The sequence below is a fragment of the Bombyx mandarina genome, chromosome 04 (assembly GCF_030267445.1).
Source record: "Bombyx mandarina strain Sakado chromosome 04, ASM3026744v2".
NCBI classification, from domain to species: Eukaryota; Metazoa; Arthropoda; class Insecta; order Lepidoptera; family Bombycidae; genus Bombyx; species Bombyx mandarina.
Window position 1 is genome coordinate 14,818,310 of NC_143211.1, and position 12,074 is coordinate 14,830,383.

Here is a 12,074-nt window from a genome sequence, read left to right on the forward strand (position 1 = left end):
AAGGTGCAAACGTCCGCACTAATGAAGTCGAATACTGTAAACACGCTGCGTGGAAATTCCATTTTGGAAGTTACGTGAAACGTTTTCTTTCTAGTTCTAAAATTAAGGAACAGAAGTTTGGAGATCTGGTTCTAAGAAAAAGAATTCGAGTAGAATAGTTTATTGTCCAGCAAACATAAATACGCGAAAAATGCAATATGCACACAAAAATGGAAGACATTTAATGGATGGACTGTACTACTACGATAACAGTTTTATTTATTTCACCAAAATTAGTAAGAGCAATTAAAATTAACAAAAAAAAATCTAAAGCAATTACACATACAAAACTATTAAGTAATGAATGTTTAATTCTTTTTATTTTTTTATTGCCTAATGTGTGGACGAGCTCGCAGCCCACCTGGTGTTAAGTGGTTACTGGAACCCATAGACATTTACAACGTAAATGCGTCACACACCTTGAGATATAAGTTTAAAGGTCTCAGTATAGTCACAACGGCTGCCCCACCCTTCAAGCCGAAACGCATTACTGCTTCACGGCAGAAATAAGCGGGGCGGTGGTACCTACCCGGGCGGACTCACAAGAGGTCCTACCACCAGTAATTACGCAAATTATAATTTTGCGGGTTTGATTTTTATTGCACGATGTTATTCCTTCAACGTGGAAGTCAATCGTGAACATTTGTTGAGTACGCATTTCATTAGAAAAATTGGTACCCGCCTGCGGGATTCGAACACCGTTGCATCGCATGTATACGAATGCACCGGACGTCTTATCCTTTAGGCCACGACGAGTTCAGATTTCGTTTATGTCGCGATATATCGCAGCGATTTATCGGTGTCGATCGCCATAGACGAATCGGTCAAGCTTACGACATATCGCTGCACTTTATTTACTTTAAGCACTTCGTCGATGGCAGTTCGATTTTCTATTGAATAAATCGTTGTCAACCCTATTCGCGCAGAGTAATAGGAGCGTGTGGATTCAAGAGAAAAAGTAGTAAGAAAGAATAGAATATTTTTAATTGTATTGGTTAGTCTGAAGAGAAATTATTAAAGAGGGGGATCGTGTTTGTTTTAAGGGGATTAAATTAATATTATTTTAGATTACCGATTTATTACCGATTTTTTCCAAATACTTTTTTTAATGTTTTTTTTGATAAGCTAATTGTGTGTTACACATTTTTATTATATTGGTCGTGTACATAATACTTCATTATAATTAATTTTGTTTGTTCATTTGAATGCCCGAAATTGCATTTCCAATCCGATCTGATCTGATGATTTTAAAATAATGGCGCGTACATGTCCTTTTTGCCAAAACATTGACTCAACTTTTTAAGGAAAAGATAGTAAATAAATAGTTGTGTCTTAGGCGTGAATTTTAACTTGTTTCATAAATTTATATATTATACAAAACATAATTATCAGAAGAATGCCTAAGACCGGTAATAGACCGGAAAACGCTACAAAGAAGAAGGAGAAGAAAACAAAACATCATTTCCGATTTGTAGCGCCCATAATATTGAAATTGTAATTAAGACTGTCGGATAATATTTGAAACCGGAATGTTGATGGCTTCATACTGGTGCTTACTTTAGTGGTTATGGAGTATATAGACGGAACAGCGTTAATATTACCACCCACTTTGACACATGAAATGGAAGAAGATTGCACAAAGTGGGAATGAGTTGTTCGCTCCGGGCATTTCAATATTGTAAAATTGTTATGTTATAATTACTTATTGTAAAAATGAATATTTAAAGAAAAACTTAGATTAAAAAAAATATCTAATATTAAAAAAATAAAAAAAGACATTCCCGCTGAGTTTCTTGCCAATTCAGGACGGCCTCAGGACGGAGGCTAATTCTTGTGAAAGGGCGGTAGTTCTTTTGACGTTCAACAAGCATGTACTTTCATTTATGTTGAATAAAACTTTTTTTGATTTGATTTGAAGTCTCAATGGCAGTATGTTACTGCTGTCCCGCTCTTCAAGCTGAAACCCGTGACTGTATCGAGACAGAAACATATCGAATGCATCCGCAAAATATAATGACCCTAGTAATGAGTAAAGAAATACGAGCTATTTCTCATCCCAAAATAGAAATAAAATGAATCTTCGCAAATCTAAAACACGCTTAAGTTAGCTCGATTCACAATTCACAAATGATTAATCTTCGTACGTACAAAATATATCCAAACATTATCGACGGTGCGGTAAAAAGTTGCCAAATGGATGCTTTCTTTGTGAATTTATCGTTTTTGTACATTCACCCCGTGGGAGCCTCAAAGAATTCTCACAAAGCGTTTTGATAAATGTAATTTTTTGTTCGTAAATTGTCTAATGCTCTCGAGGACCGTCTCAGCTTTAAATATGCGTACGTTGAGTACATTTTTATTATGTTATATTAAGATGAGTATGTTAATAATGTAAGCAATGATTTCATTACATTGTTTTTTAACTTGAATTCTGTGTCGAATTACGAAACGCTAGCATTTAAGCATTTTTTCTCTGAAAATTAATTTGTTATTTTGTTAATATTGCGGTAACGCCTTCTGTTTACAAATATATATTGGTCTTAGGGAGTCTTGTGAGCCTGCTCGGCTTGCTACTACCACCCCGCCTATTTCTGCCGTGAAGCAGTAATGCGTTTCGGTTTGAAGGGTGGGGTAACCGTTGTTTTACAAAACCGAGACTTTATAGCTCATGTCTCAGGCTGGGCGGCGGTTTCACGTTGTTGATGTATAGTCTCTGGTAACCACTCAATATCATGTTCATATCAAAAAAATGTTATTTGGAATAGGCGCGTAATAATATAGATCTGTGACAATACTCTATCGCCCGAAAAGAAGAAGTGATAAGTTAATGCCATGTATAAAAGCCCATTGTATAAATTGAATTATGTTAAATCAAAAATAAGCAGTCTCGGATATTCAAAAAAGAGCTACATAATCGCCAACCGCATTGTGTTTCGTGATCACTTCCCTTTCCGAGAACTGTCGAGTGGCGAAGAAGGACGGTCGCAGACTCACAGAAACTCTTTATTTATTTATTTTTTATTGCCCTTGTAGGCAGACGAGCATACGGCCCCCCTGATGATGAGTGGTTACCGTTGCCCATGGACTTCAGCAATGCCAGGGGCAGAGCCAAGCCGCTACCTACCGCTTAATACTCTCCACAAGCCTCGTTTGAAGAAGGACATATTTTATCATAGCGCTCGGGAAACACCGTGGAGGGGAGCTCATTCCAGAGCCGGATGGTACGTGGCAAAAAATACCTCTGAAAACGCACTGTCGATGAACGCAGCGGCTCCAGATAATATGGATGAACTCTGCTCCGATGGCGGGAGGTGCGATGATAAAAAGAGATGAGGGGATCATCTCAAATAATTCCTCAAAGCACTCCCCATGGAACATACGGTACAAAATACAGAGGGAACCGAAGTCCCTTCGCAGACCCAGAGGTTATGTACTCATGTAAGCGTTTTACGAGGAACAACGCTGATCAGCTTAGCGGACGACCTCTTTCTATCCATCATCACATAGTTCTTCTAATTTATAACTCGAAACTAGAACTGTAGTAATTACCTGTCCTACCTATTTCCACTGCAAGCGTAACATTCTTTAAAAGTCAATTTCCGTGTAAACTTCTCCGAACTCCATTTCCATGCTTTTATTGCGAGCATAAAGATATTTCCTATGTGTATGTGCATTACTATAATTCTCATGTTGTATTTGTTATTTTAGCTGTTCTACACACACTCATCACTTTTAATTATTATTCTCATGATCCTCTCGCAGGTCTTCTGGAAAAGATTTCTTAAAGAAATAAGCAGTGCCTTTGTACATTATTTTCCTACTACTCTGTACTCTTTCCACAGGTGGTAGGACCTCTTGGGAGTCCGCACGGGCTGGTACCACCACCCCGCCTATTTCCGCCGTGAAGCAGTATAAGTTTCGGTTCGAAGGGTGGGGTAGCCGTTGTAGATGTCTATAGGCTACAGTAACCACTTAACACCAGGTGGGCTGTGAGCTCATCCACCCATCTAAGCAATAAAAATAAAATAAAAAAAAAGAAGTTTTACTTTAGAACTGATGTAATAAGTATTATTATTATAAGCATACTATGTGCCAGTAATGTAGCATGTACATTAATTAGCTCTGGAACATTCAGTGTCGAGTGTTCGCTTTATTGCAGGGCTCGGCGTAAGTGCCAATAATGTCTAGTCTCGTCTGTAATGCTCCAGATTTAGGGTCAGTCGAAATTAGATCTAAACGGCTGCCTCATTACGTTCGAAATTCGGTGCATAGCACAAGTACTAACGTAACGAGCATTCTTTAATAAAAACGCGGCGATGTATGTGGTTTATAAAATATTATTATTATACTTAAGTGAAATTCACTTACTTTTTTTCCTTACACGATGTTTTTACAAACGAGATAAAATTTTGGAGCGAACTGCGGAATATTTTTCCTTATACTTTAAAAGCAGCACTCTGTCTTAATGTAATTGTGTGAGAGTAATATAGAAAAAAAAAAACGTTTACATGAAAAGAAAAATATGGCAAAGAATCATCAATAGCTCCAGTAACTCCAGAATAGTTAAATTCATAAACAAAAAATCACAGTGAAATGGAAGAATTTCGTGAATTTTTAGCAAATCTGTTGAGTTTACGATGTCGTCAATAAAAAAAAAAAAAACAAAATGTTGATACAGACCTTTCCATTAAGAGACTATTTCTTTTGAGTTTCCTCTGCGAATTTAATCAAATGATTAGTTGACTGAAATCATTATTAAAATGTGATCTTCTCATGGATCGTTTGGAGCTTCTGGGACTATGGGAGGACTTCGGCTCTCTGTGTTTTGTTCTATGGGGAGCGCTATGAAATGCTATTCTTCAAACGAGGTTTGTGGAGAGTATTTAGGTGGAGGCAGCAGCTTGGCTGTATCCCTGGCATTGCATAAGGCTAATATAGCTTGGCTTAGGAAGGAATTATATTATATGCACTCACTAAGTCATGGGTGGTGGTATGAAAATCTATGAATTGCGTAGCTACCATGTCTTGAAGTAATTTGTTATTTGTTCTTGACAAAATATCTATAGATTCAGATTAGTCTTTTTGAAATGTAAACCTAAATATGTTTTTTTTGTTTTTTGTTTTTTATTGCTTAGATGGGTGGACGAGCTCACAGACCACTTGGTTTTAAGTAGCCCATACACATCTACAACGTAAATACGCCACCCGCCTTGAGATAAGTTCTAAGATCTCAGTATAGTTCAACGGCTGCCCCACCCTTTGAACCGAAACGCATTACTGCTTTACGGCAGAAATAGGCAGGCTGGTGGTCACCTATCCGTGCGGACTCACAAGAGGTCCTACCACCAGTAAGAATGGTGTCAACATGTTAATATTTCTGTTTCTCTAGTCGTATAGCTTTCTTGTATGTTATGTCACTCTTGTCAGAGCAGTCGTGGTCTTCAGTCAGTATCATTGCTGTGGTCAGATGTTATGCGCTTCACGAGCGATTGCCACTTTTCCCGGCCTGTGGTGAGTCTAGTACACTCATGCAAATAGCCGCCAACTATCGACTTGATTTGGTCGGTCCATCGCATAGGCAATCTTCCACATGGTCTGGTGCCTTCCACTTTGCCCTGAACGACAATCATTTCCTCGCCGGGATACATGTCCAAAAAATGTTAGTATGCGCCTACGTGTGTACGAAACAGAAAACAAATTACAACTTTAAATCTGTTTTAAACATATTCAAAGTTATTAAACTGAGGACCCAACTTCATTACTGAAGCGACGAGACGGCGTGAACCGGTTATTTAATTTATATTGAGACATACTCGTAATAATCAGCTTTTAAATTTAGTTTTATTGCTTAGATGGGTGGACGGGCTCACAGCCCATCTGGTGTTAAGTGGTTACTGAAGCCCATAGACTTCTACAACGTAAATGCGCCGCCCACCTTGAAATATAAGTTCTAAGGTCTCAGTATAGTTACATTGTATAGTTGTAGTATAGTTGTATCGTTGATGTCTCTCAAATAATATTATTTTCGGTGTGCATTTATTTCAGCAAATCAGCAAATTTTTCACCGTCGAACGATGCCGGATTCGATGTTTTTAATTGAATTTCAATTAGGTTTACTCTATTAAAATTAATAAAGATGTTTTTTTGCTATAATATTTTTTCTCCTGTAGCGTTCCAAAATGGCTTTTCACCTCTCGATATATGTCTCGGAATAACTATGAATTTATGGCGGTCGTGTCCACTAATTGGGGACGTCAGCGCAAAAGTAACCCATGGCCCCACAATTTTTCATAATCATGCTTATAATTATGCTTAATGCAATTTATTTAAAATATTATAAATTTTGATGCAAAACCGACCTATCCATAGTTTCACTCGGCCTCAATTGTGAGTTCAATACAGAAATCCTGGCGAGAAAGTGTTGCTCCTGATTAGAAACACAAGTTTTACAAATAATCACGACACATAATACAGTACTTAGGCTATTTCCAGTCAACTGAATAATGGGGCAGTGCACAATCTGCTTACCACGCTTATTTTATTCTACGCCACTTAGACTCCGTACACGATCTTAGCGTTTGTGTCCCGTTGAACAATTCTACTCGTGACCCGGATGCGACATATGAATAAAGCTTTTCTTTGTGGTGTGCCGTAAAGGATAAGACACCCGATGTTTTTTTTTATTTTTTATTTTTTTTATTGCCTTTGTGGGCAGACGAGCATACCGCCCACCTGATGGTGAGTGGTTACCATCGCCCATGGACTTGAGCAATGCCAAGGACAGAGCCAAGCCGCTGCCTACCGCTTAATACACACACACAAGCCTCGTTTGAAGAAGGACATGTCATAGCGCTCGGGAAACACCGTGGAGGGGAGCTCATTCCATAGCCGGATGGTACGTGGCAAAATGTGTATTTTGTATTTGTATCAAGCGATAACACCACCCTACATATTTCTGCAGCTATGTAGTAATGCGTTTCGGTTTGAAGCGTGGGGCCGCCGTTGTACTGTAAAAACTGAGACTATAGATTTTAAGTCTCAAGGTGAGTGGTGGCATTTACGTTGTAGATGTCTATGGGCTCCGGTGGTCACTTAACACCAGGTGAGCCTAAGCTCGTTCATCCGTCTGAGCATATAATAAAAAATAATTATGTAACTGCCATTTTAAAAGAATGTAGGAATAAACAGTTTCTCTGTCTGTTAAGATTCCCTTAATTATTGCATCTAGTTTAGATTTCAAGTTCCACTAACGGAAAAATATTAGAAATTTCTAGCAAGAATTCTCTGAAAAATTTATTCATCATCATCGTCAGCTTACAGAAGCTTATTTTAAATCACGAAAGCTTTTTTTTTAATATTTTGAATTTGCCCGTGAAGGTAGACGAGCATACGGCCCATCTGACGGTGAGTAGTTACCGTCGCTCGTGGACGTCAGCAATGCGAGGGGCAGAGCCAAGTCGCTGCCTACCGTTTAATACTCTCCACAAGCCTTGTTTGAAGAAGGGCATGTCATAGCCCTCGGGAAACACCATGGAGGGGAGCTTATTCCAAAGCTGGATGGTACCTGGCAAAAAATATTTCTGGAAACGCACTGTGGGTGAACGCAGTGGCTCCAGGTAGTACGGATGGACTCTAGTCCGGTGGCGGACGGTGTGATGGTATTAAGAAACGATATGATGGTATCACTTCAAATAATTTCCCAGAGCACTTCCCATGGAACATACGGTACAAAATATAGAGGGAACCGAAGTCCCTTTGCAGACCCAGAGGTTTCAAACGATCCGTGAGAATAGGATTATCGATAACTAGCGACCCGCCCTCGCTTCGCTTCGGAAACATTAAAACACACTTGAAACCAAAAAAAAAAAAAAAAGTAGCCTATGTTCATCAGGGACAATGTCTCGTGGTCGAGGCGGTTGGCCAACCCCACGTGGGGTCTACGGACCGTCGAGGCGGTTTACCCGGTCTTTTATGACTGGGTGAATCGTGGCCGAGGACGCCTCACCTTCCGTCTGGTGCAGGTGCTGACTGGGCACGGATGCTTCGGAAAGTACCTGCACCGGATAGGAGCTGAGCCGACGACGAGGTGCCACCATTGTGGACACGACCTGGACACGGCGGAGCATACGCTCGCTGTCTGCCCCGCTTGGGAGGTGCGGCGCCGTGTCCTTGTCGCAAAGATAGGACCAGACTTGTCGCTGCCTGGCGTCGTGGCGTCGATGCTTGGCGGCGACGAGTCTTGGAAGGCTATGCTCGACTTCTGCGAGTGCACCATCTCGCAGAAGGAGGCGGCGGGGCGAGTGAGGCAAAGCTCTCCTCACTACGCAGAAACCCGCCGCCGCCGAGCAGGGGGTCGGGACCGGGGTCCCGTCCGTAACCCGGCCCCCTAAGAGCTTCGGGCTCCACCCGCTTTGTGCGGGGAGGAGCTTAGGCGTGGGGCAGCGTGGTAGGTCGCGTTCCCCCGACCGCTCCGGGGGAAGGTGTAGCGCGGCGCTATCAATCGGGCTCTTGGCCCGTCGACCGAGGGAACCGGCGGTCATGTTGCTGGCGGCCGCCGGTCCGGCGTCTGGGGGACGGCGGGATGGATGTAATGTGCTCTGCGTAAACCCTGTCCCGCCGTCTCAATAACTCCGACTGGGTTCCCACCCGGTCCGGGGTAGGGCGCTGGCTGTGAGCGGCAGGAGTTTTTAGTGAGGTTCGACTCCCACATACCCCACCTGCCGTGCGGGTGGGGATCCGGCGATTTTCTCCTGTGGAAAAAAAAAAAAAAAAAAGGGACAATGTCGGCTTCTAATGGAAAAAGAATTTTTCAAATCGGTCCAGTAGTTTCGGAGCCTATTCGAAACAAACAAACAAACAAATCTTTCCTCTTTATAATATTAGTATAGATCAGAACGGCCCTCTTCTGTATGGAGTCAAATGGAAGTAGTTGGTATTTAGGAGCCCCGGCCCAGAAGTGGGAGCAGTATTGCACGCGAGGTCGGTCCTGTGCTTTGTAAAGAAAAAGCCTTTGTCCAGGCGTAAAGTACTGCTTCGCTCTGGTGAGAACTCCAAGCGTTTTGGGCGGCAAATTGGCTTTGCCCTCCAAATGACTCCTGACTGAAATTGGACATCGCTCGATATGTCGACCCCAAGTATCCCAATACTTTTGGAAGGTTGCAGGAATACTCCTTTAATTACGATTTAAAATAAACTCCAAGTATTTTTGTTTGGTCTAGTTATTTTACCAGTATGATTTTATATAGTCAAGATTTAAAAGCATAGAGTCACAAACATATTATAAAATCATTAATAATTCTTATTTTTACTTTTAATATTAAAAAAAATTACATTTATTATTTTTCCCGTGAATGAAAATTAAGGAGATTACTTACAGTAAATATCTAATAGGATGGGAAATCCGCTTACCTGAAATGAGGAAAAAAGTCATTAGCGTTAATATTTAAGTAGGAAGAATTCTTTATAGCAACAAATTTGCGAGCTTTTACTCTTGTTTGTGCATAATTGAAGGTTTTTTTACATAGGCTGATGTTTACAATTTTACAATTTTATCTAGAACAGTATTAAACCTCGCATAAAATATTACGCCTAGTGTCTTCTTTTGAACAAACATATTTTAGTTAAGATTTTTAAGTACACAGCTCTTTGCGAAATATAATTATCATAAAGCACTTGTTTTCTGAATGAGTAAAGCATAATCGGAAATACGATAAAACAGAAAAAGATGGAGCCATTTGTGGAAAACCAACATTTCATTTTCAATCGCGTTATTTATATTATGATATCTTATTCCGAAGTTGAATTTAATTTTAGTGTAGGCACTACGTTGCTTTGTTTGGAAACATTTTTAATTATACAACTGTAACTTAGATCATCGTTACACGTATGAATAGACATATTTATAAACATGATCGGTCAGTCGATGAATATAAAGAGTTGAAAGACTACGGTATGTTCACTTCGGCAGGCAGCTTTGAAGGTATTGTCGTAAATGTGTAGTGTATTTTTTTTGCTTAGATGGGTAGACGATATCACAGCTCACCTGGTGTTAAGTGGTTACTGGAGCCCATAGACATCTACAACGTAAATGCGCCACCCACCTTGAGATATAAGTTCTAAGTTCTCAGTATAGTTACAACGGCTACCCCACCCTTCAAACCGAAACGCATTACTGCTTCACGGCAGAAATAGGCGGGGCGATGGTTTTTTTTTTTTTTTTTTATTATTGAAGGATTACTGGTGGCCCGGAGGCCTTTCCAGTTTCACCAGGACAGGTGGGCGAGCAAAGGCTCAGCCAGGAGGGGTGGGATTTGCTAACAGCTGCCCGAGCGCCTCCGAAGGAGACCTAACAACTCAAGAGTAGCTGCTTCGCGAATGAATCTACTACCGGATCGGAATCGCGACCCGCTGAGAAGATCCGGCGAGAAACTCAGCGAGCTGATTCATGGGTTAGATTGCACGGCGAACTCTTTGTCGAGTTCGACGAGTACGGTTACCGAGGTCCCTAAGCCTGCTTCTAGAGCTGAAGGCGTCTAGTGCAAAGGTTATTGGATCTGATGGATACGTAAGGACGCGTCTAGGGCGTCGACGGTGACTGGCTCCTGCATGATCAGGATTCGGGGAGTAGTCAGCGGCGGCTACGATAAGGCGATTATCATGACGCATAGCCTTATCGAAGTACCGTTCCGACGCTGACTTCATGTATTTCTGTATAGATTCGAGGCCCAGGTCGTCGTGTAGGTCAACGTTCCTCACGAACCACGGAGCTCCGACGGCTAACCTGCAAAAGCGGGATTGTAGAGATTGAAGGGTGTCTATGTGAGTGCGGGCCGCGTGAGCGAACACCACACTCGCGTAAGTCATGACGGGCCTTATGCAAGTTTTGTAAAGTGTCACCTTGTTCCGAAGGGACATTTTACTCCGCTTACAGATCATGGGGTAGAGTCTACCGAGAATAAACGCGGCACGGTCACGGACTGATTTTATATGCGGGCGGAATGTCATCGATGCATCCAGGGTAACGCCCAGGTACTTGACCTTCCTGGCCCAGGGTATGGATTGACTAAAGAGAGTAATCGGGGGTGTGAGATTCCTCCTCCTAATACGGGAGGAAATCCGTGTGGAGCTTCCCCTCTGAAATAGCACCGCAGTACTTTTCGCTGGGTTGATGTCTATGCGCCATTTTCGGAACCACTGTCCTAGGGCTAGGGCTGCGCTCTGAAGCTTCTTCGCGATTAGGGACTTGTTTCTACTGGAATAGTAAACAGTCGTGTCGTCGGCGAATATAGCTAAATGGGTCGGCGGCGACCGGGGAATATCGTTAACGAATAAGCTAAATAGGAGGGGTGAAAGGACAGAGCCTTGCGGGACTCCAGCTGTGAGAGGTCGTGGGGAGGAGCGGGTTCCCTCGACTCGATATCGAAAAGAGCGGTTCGACAAGAAGTCCCGTATGATGAGCACGAGACTATCCGGCACACCCATGTTGAATAGTTTGAAAATCAAACCGTTGTGCCAGACTTTGTCGAACGCTTTCGCGGGGCGATGGTACCTACCCGTGCGGACTCACAAGAGGTCCTACCACCAGTAATTACGCAAATTATAATTTTGCGGGTTTGATTTTTATTACACGATGCTATTCCTTCACCGTGGAAGTCAATCCTGAACACTTGTTAAGTACGTATTTGGTTAGAAAAATTGGTACCTGCCTGCGGGATTCGGACATCGTTGCATCGCTAGATACGAATGCACCGCACATCATATCCTTTAGGTCACGACTACTTCTGTGTATGACTTAGTAGTATTGTTTGAGTGCACAGGGATGTAGAGCAATCTCTCTTTCTCTCCCTCTTCCTAGTTATTCCCACATCCCACGTGGTGGTGAGGTCACCTTTCCCTATTTTTCTCTTCCGCTTCGCTCTGTATTCGACACCATCTTTAGTAAGATTGAATTCCCTTTTATCTTTCAGCGCTACATCTTTCTATCTTGTCTTTGATGTAGAGAGCAGAAACAGGAAAAATGTTGGTACCCAGACCAT

At 41.9% G+C, this 12,074-nt stretch overlaps 1 protein-coding gene across 11 annotated transcripts in view; it reads right to left on the reverse strand.

Moving 5' to 3' along the window:
- The window catches only part of Pde1c (Phosphodiesterase 1c), a 474,080-nt gene that overhangs the window by 109,313 nt on the left and 352,693 nt on the right, over positions 1 to 12,074 (reverse strand). The gene's annotated exons all lie outside the window — the stretch shown is intronic.